Below are 6,519 nucleotides of genomic sequence, written 5' to 3' on the forward strand. Positions count from 1 at the left end.
CCTTACGTATAGAAAAGGGGGCAGGGATTGTCAGGATGGTGAAGAGGGTCCAGGAGGGTAAGGGATGGCGGGGGTCCGTTGGATAAAGCGTGATGGAGATGGGCTAATGACAGCAGAGGCAGATGGAGAGAGCCATCTCCCATGACGACGCAGCCAGGATCGGAGGGACACCGTGATACAATTTGATGAAAGGCTAAAAAGCAAAAAAAGATTTGATGTGTGCTGGTGTGCTGATCCATGCATGGCTTTGTTTCTACTCTATATGTCATACACAAGGTGGTGTTTGAAGGCAGGCTGGGTGTTACACACGTCCACACTGGTCTTTTAGCTGCCGCATGGATTACTAGCAGGTGGCCCAGGTTTATCGAGCTTGCTTTGGGATTAGCCTTTAGGACATTGTTTGGAGGGAATGGTGCCGTGAATACAAAAGGATTAGTGCAAGGGGTTGGTTCATTGACTCTGTGTTTGTATCAGTGTGCTGAGAAGATAGAGTCGGAACTGAAGTTGACGGATCAGATAAAACATTTGCTCCAATTAGCCAAAACAAATAAATGGTTAATGTAAAACTATCAAAACCAGCCAGTTATACAGAATTACAACTGGGTTATTATATAAGATACGACGTGTCAAATGCATGAAAGCAATAAATTGAAAAATGACCTAAAAAACAACTGAGAACTCCATTGTAAAAAGTCTCCCTATTTGGCTACATTATTGTTGTTTTTTCCCCCACGTTTGTTGTTGTTTCTATGTTTTTGTGTGTGTGTGTGTGTGTTTTTTGTTGCTGTTTTTTTTTTTTTTTTGCAGTTAAGCTTTCAATTCTTTTCCATTACTGTTTGTTTTTAGTTATAGATCTAACACCTACTTTCCAATTAGGTATATTTAAAAATTTGCTCACATTGTTGCAATACATTGTATTTGTTACAATCATGTGTGAGTTTTAGGCATGCTAGAATGCACGCTAAATGCTCATATTGAAGTATTTTTTGTTTTTCTTCCTTCAGCATGTCAACAATAGTAACAAAATTAACTTTACTGTAGATAATGAAATGTCATTCTTACTGAAAAAAAAATCAGATTTAAAAGGGATTATAAACACAATAACAAACTAATTCATTATAAGGTTTAAATAAAACAGATTTATTTGTTGGTTTAATACCAGTACATGATAATACAGTCGTAGTTGCTGGTGATCGCTTTTTAATTGAATGATTGCAAAAACCCCAGTTTTTCTTATAAACTGCACATGACATAATTTTATCACCTGGAAGAATTTATGATTTTTAAAAAGGAGTCACACATATTATTTATTCATATTGATTATATATTTCTACCATTTAACAACAACAATAATAACAACAAGAGCAATCTGAGATTTCTGATGTCCGCCAATTTGGATCAAGATCACCTCCAAAATTCTGTAGAGTCTTCCATGCCCTAATATCTGTCTGTGGTCCACATTTGGTGAGAATCCGTGAAGTAGTTTTGTTTATATTATCCTTAAAAGCCTATATAAAGACAAATCTTGATCCAGAATCCTGATCAGGATCCAGATCACCTCCAGAATTCTGTAGAGTCTTCCATGCCCTAATATCTATCTGTCGTGCAAATTTGGTGAGAATCCATGAAGTCGTATGTTTTTAACGTATTCCTTCAAAGCCTATATAAAGACAAATCTTGATCCAGAAAAGGATCAGGATCCAGCTCACCTCCAGAATTCTGTAGAGTCTTCCATGCCCTAATATCTGTCTGTGGTCCACATTTGTTGAGAATCCGTGAAGTAGTTTTGTTTATATTATCCTTCAAAGCCTATATAAAGACAAATCTTGATCCAGAATCCTGATCAGGATCCAGATCACCTCCAAAATTATGTAGAGTCTTCCATGCCCTAATATCTATCTGTGGTGCAAATTTGGTGAGAATCCATGAAGTCGTATTTTTTAACGTAATCCTTAAAAGCCTATATAAAGCGAAATCTTGATCCAGAATGCAGATCTGGATCAATTCCAAATATCCTAATAGCCTAATATCTATCTGTGGTGAAAATGTCAAAATCCGTGCAGTAGTTTTTACTTCATCCTGCTAACAGGCAGACAAATAAATAAATAAATAAACAAACAGTGATGATTTTATTATGTCATTGGTGGACTTAATAATAATAATAATAATAATAGAATACTCATGTTAAGCCTTCATTGGTGAACAAGTGATGGAGAGACAAATTACGTGAATAAAACACAATAGCAATCAAGTATTCTAATCTTTCATTAAAAACACCTACAGGTTGTTCAGTTTTGACACAAACATAATCCCATACATTGTGGAGTTGCACCATAGAGCATTTTATTATATAAAATGGGTTGCACATTCTCTGTGTGGGTATTAAGAGTCGCGAGGGGCTGGAGCCTATCCCAGCAGTCATAGAGCACGAGGCGGGGTACACCTAGGACAGAACGCCAGCATGTCACAGGGCCACAAACAGACAAACAAACACAGTCGCACCCACTCGCACACCTACGGACAATTTAAAGATTCCAATCCACCTAACTCGCATGTCTTTGGATGTGGGAGGAAACCGGAGCACCCGGAGGGAACCCACGCAAACACGGGAAGAACATGCAAACTCCACACAAAGGCCACAGGCGGGAATTGAAACCATGACCTTCTCGCTGTGAGGCAACAGTGCTAACCACTAAGTTTTTTAAATGAGAACTTATTCACAAATTTACAGACTTGTAACAGAAGCATCAAATTAACATTTGATACGAAAGGTTTCCCACTTTGTCTCTTGTTTTCCGCACAGTTCAATAATTGATTGACATGTTCAATCCACGCTCCTCTTCTTTGGATTACAGCTGCAACACGCACATTGAAGTTTGTGATGACATTGACACACATCTCAAAAGGGATTCTCCGAATTTCTGTAATTTTTATTTAATATAGCTAACAATATAGTCGGTTCTGTTCTGTTTGGGAAGCTAACATTAATACAGACTTTTGTTTACATTTGTAAACAAAAGTAACAAACGGTATTTGTTAATACCGTTATTGTAGGGTTAAACCACACTATTGTACTTTATACGCTAGTTACCGGCTTTGTTTAACCTTGTTGGCTAGCAAGTTATGGTTGGCTTATTAACTACTAATTTAACGGTAGCTCATCTAGCTATAGTTATCTTATTTTTGTGATTTACATTTTTATTTTACATGGTGTAGATTTTTAATGATTCTTCAGTTTATGGGTTCTTTAATAGATATAAACATATAGTATCTAAGTTTGGGGTTTCCATTAGATAGCATATAAAATATGTATTTTGTCATCCTATAGTAAGCTAGGAGGGTGAACTTTAGATAGATACCTAAAACATATTACATCATCGCTTCTGTTGCTATAATAAAATAACCATATTTATAGCTTAGCCTACTAGCTGTAATTTAATTTACTACTAGTCTACAGACTAGGTAGCTATACGTATACTACAATCTTCTCCTGTATGAATATTTAAGTTTTAGAAGCTAACTCCTACAATATTATGTAGCACCTATATTTCTTGTATATGTTGTTTATTACCCTTATTGTGTAAATATCACTTATATACATGATTTTCTTGAGCCGCTTGGGTGGGTAGGGAGAGTTCTACTCTACTCTTCTTCTTTTTTTTTTTTTTTTTAGATATTTAGATATACCTTAGTATATATACACTAGTAGAGTTCTACCTTAGAATTGGAATGTATTATAGAAGACATACTGACTGAATTTTCACATATATACACACACACACGCATATATATATATATATATATATATATATATATATATATATATATATATATATATATATATATATATATATATATATATATATATGTTTTTTTTTTTAAACACTTTATGATCCTTGTGTTCCCACATTGCTGTGCTAATGCGGGGGGGGGGGGGGGGGACCAAAATCATCTCAGTGTCTTGAACCATGTGCCACCATTAGGGACACACAAAGAGAAATGTGACAAATGGTCATTTTAATGTCCCCCTCTGACTTTAATGAATTTATACTTTATCCAGCCCTAATAGGGGTTGCGGTGGGGGGGCTGGCGCAAGGCCATAACAAATGAAAAGCTGTGATTAGTGCAGAATGAGCTGAGAGGGAAAAAAGCGCCATCCATCTTAGTTAGCGTCCTCCTGCGCTCTTTTATGGCTGGCTGTTCCACGGACGGTGGGACCGGGCCGGCTGTCCCATTAGCGGGGCTGAGCGGTCAGCGGGCCGGCGCTGACTGAGCGTCTGGCCGCTCCGAGCAGCGTGACTCCTGAATAACCTCCTGAGGCTCGGCGAGCTTCACCCCGACGTGACCCCGCGCCGTGAACAGGCCTGTGGGGGGACACCGGGGGGGCCGACACCACGGCGAAACAAAACATTTATTCAAAATGAAGCATCACAATCAGATATATCAGACAGTTTATTTTTTGTATAACAAACTGCCGCATAATGCAAAATTTTCAGACACATTTCATGCACCTGGAGGTTTTTTCAAATAATGAAACTACACAGCTAATATATCTGTATAAATATAAATTACATTTTTTTTTTTTTTTTTTTTTGTTATAGCTCCACACCCTGACATATTACTGGCTAATAATAATAATTATAATGATAATAATATTACAGCACCTTCAACAATACCACCAGGCAGTTTCCAATATTGCAGACAGCAACATAAAAACACAAAACACACACACACACACACACACAATGATAAACAGTTAAAAGTTTATGACGAAATTACAAATATTTTCAAAAAAAAAAGGTGAACCTGTTGTTGCACTTTCACTTGTGTATGCGTAGTGAGTCCAGCATAGGTTCCATTTCAATTTTTTAATTTATTTTCATTTATATTATGCCAAATCACAACAGAGTTGCCTCAAGGCGCTTCACACAAGTAACGTCTAACCTTACTAACCCCCAGAGCAACAGTGGTAAGGAAAAACTCCCTCTGAGGAAGAAACCTCAAGCAGACCAGACTCAAAGGGGTGACCCTCTGCTTGGGCCATGCTACAAACATAAATTACAGAACAATTCACAGAACAGTTCATGGACGAATATACAAGAAATGCTGTTGGTGCACAGGACAGGAGGATCACCAACACGAATACAACTCCCATCTCTGGATGGAGCTGCACCTTAAACAGAGAGAAAGAAACATAATCAGGCATCAGAAAGACAAAAAATACAGTGTAATTTGTCAGCATTAAACAACAAGAAAAACAGAAGAAATACTAAGGTGATCGCCAGCCACTAGTAAGTACTAAGCTTCACTAAAAGACCCAGAATTTAGGTAAAGTTGAGGCCGCGGCACGCTCCAATTACTAATAACATGAATTAAAAGAGTAAAAAGCACCAGTATGCTAGCCATACAAAAGGGAAAATAAGTGCATCTTAAGTCTGGACTTGAAAGTCTCCACAGAATCTGACTGATTTATTGCCGCAGGGAGATCATTCCACAGAACAGGGGTATGATAAGAGAATGGGTTGAGACCTTCACCACATGCTGGCTATTTTTCCAGCATTTCTACTTGCCAGATGCATTTCACAGTTATATTGTTTCCAGCACTGGTTTATGGAGCTGCAATAGCAAATTTATATTGGCTTACAACTCTGTTTACCCTGACTGCTGTAGTAATAATAATAATAATAATAACAACAATAATAAATAAACAAATAAATAAACATGCTGGACAACAAAAGGCTGCACAGCTAAAATGCAGTCAGGATAGAGGCTGCCTCTTGTCAGTGGTGCTTTTCTCATTCAGTCTTCCTAAATGTTGGACTGGTTTCTGGTTCTTGTACAGAGCTGTTTGACAAGGAAAGAGGCTGTTTTTATTCATGCTAGCGTAACAAAGCGAACTGAATAATGAGCCTAATAAAAATAAGGGTATATGAATGGCATGAAATTGCTCACTTGATTTCTGTGCACTTTGTAAACAATGTCTCTGGTGAAGTGGAAACTGAAAGGACAGTCAGAAAATGTGAGAAACAGCTTGAAAAGACCAAGCGGTAAACTTCAATGGCCTCAAATGAAGCCCTACTGGGACTATACAAAGTTGCAGTTCCTTCATTGGTCAATCAGACTCCAAAACAGAACACATTCCCATAGAATCCCATGTTAAAATGTCCACCTTCCAAGCAGAAATAAACATGTTTACAGCCTGATACAAAAAAAACAATACAAAACAAAAAAAAAAACAGCTCTGGTCTCGATATGAGTTTCCTCCTCTGTGACAACTGTACAGGGGTGAATTGTTTTTCTAACTTCTTAGTTTAAGCTGTTTTAAGCCATAAAATTCTGTATAATTCTGGGTGTGGTCATTTTGAGTGACAGCGGCTGAGCCGTGTGTCTCTGCCTCTTACTGTGACCGTAATTCGGAGTCCGCTTGATGCGGAGTCCGCTCATGCACCGCTCAGTTGAGCGGTGCATCTCTGTCTACTCCAGACTTTACACCTTGTAGAGTTGAGGTGGGTGGATCGA

The 6,519-nt window shown here is 37.8% G+C and overlaps 1 long non-coding RNA gene across 1 annotated transcript in view; it reads left to right on the plus strand.

Moving 5' to 3' along the window:
* Positions 1-6,113, plus strand: part of LOC117518524 — an 18,835-nt gene extending 12,722 nt beyond the window's left edge. The window contains exon 3 of the long non-coding RNA XR_004563008.1: positions 6,040-6,113. This is a non-coding gene — a long non-coding RNA (uncharacterized LOC117518524). The remainder of the gene's footprint in view (positions 1-6,039) is intronic.
* The last annotated feature ends 406 nt before the right edge of the window (positions 6,114-6,519 follow it).

The sequence above is a fragment of the Thalassophryne amazonica genome, chromosome 10, assembly GCF_902500255.1.
Source record: "Thalassophryne amazonica chromosome 10, fThaAma1.1, whole genome shotgun sequence".
In the NCBI taxonomy this organism is placed as follows: domain Eukaryota; kingdom Metazoa; phylum Chordata; class Actinopteri; order Batrachoidiformes; family Batrachoididae; genus Thalassophryne; species Thalassophryne amazonica.